The sequence below is a fragment of the Triticum dicoccoides genome, chromosome 3B, assembly GCF_002162155.2.
Source record: "Triticum dicoccoides isolate Atlit2015 ecotype Zavitan chromosome 3B, WEW_v2.0, whole genome shotgun sequence".
NCBI classification, from domain to species: Eukaryota; Viridiplantae; Streptophyta; class Magnoliopsida; order Poales; family Poaceae; genus Triticum; species Triticum dicoccoides.
Genome location: NC_041385.1, coordinates 4,184,573 through 4,185,321, shown reverse-complemented (window position 1 = coordinate 4,185,321; position 749 = coordinate 4,184,573).

Here is a 749-nt window from a genome sequence, read left to right as displayed (position 1 = left end):
GGTGGAGCTGTTGCTGCTGCGAGTTGCGTTGACTGTTGTTTGACGACGGTGACAATGATGCCACTGCCGCGAGGGTGATGCTGCTCATGTGAGGGTAGTAACGTTGCAGACCATGGCGCCAAAGCTGCAGACAACACCGGTGTTGCAAGTCGCTTGTCATGCCATGTTGCAACCGTTCGTTGGGGAGGAGTTGTGCAACATCGCCCAACTGCACCACGCGACGGTGCTGCAGGGTGTCCACCAGGTTTCCAGCAGACGCTGATGTTGTAACCCACCCCAAGTCGCATCAGTCACCATTCCTGCCAACCGAGAGGGAGCTATGTGTCGATAGTCGGCGTTGTGTGGTGACTGCAACAGGGGGCAATGCCGCACTAGTGAGAACTACAACAACGGTGATGTTGCATGGCGCACTGCTAAACTGATGGTGTTGTGATAACCAACAGTGCTTCAATGGATACTTATGGGAAAAGAAGGCGGCGCGTGGTGCCACATTTGCGGCGATGAGTAAACAAAGCAACATGGGCATGATGTTGTGTTGCTGTGATGAGAGGAGGACGACGACTCCAGCGAGAACGCAGTGATGCTTCATTGGTTATCGGGCTGACAGATTTCCCCAGGAAATCAATCTCATAGCACATTCCTAATGTCAATTTTGGTTTTTCATGCTATGGTGTGATCGTTGTTACAAATGGTTTGAGTTCACTAGGTGATCTCCGTGGGATTTAAGGGGGATTAAATCCCCTACAAGT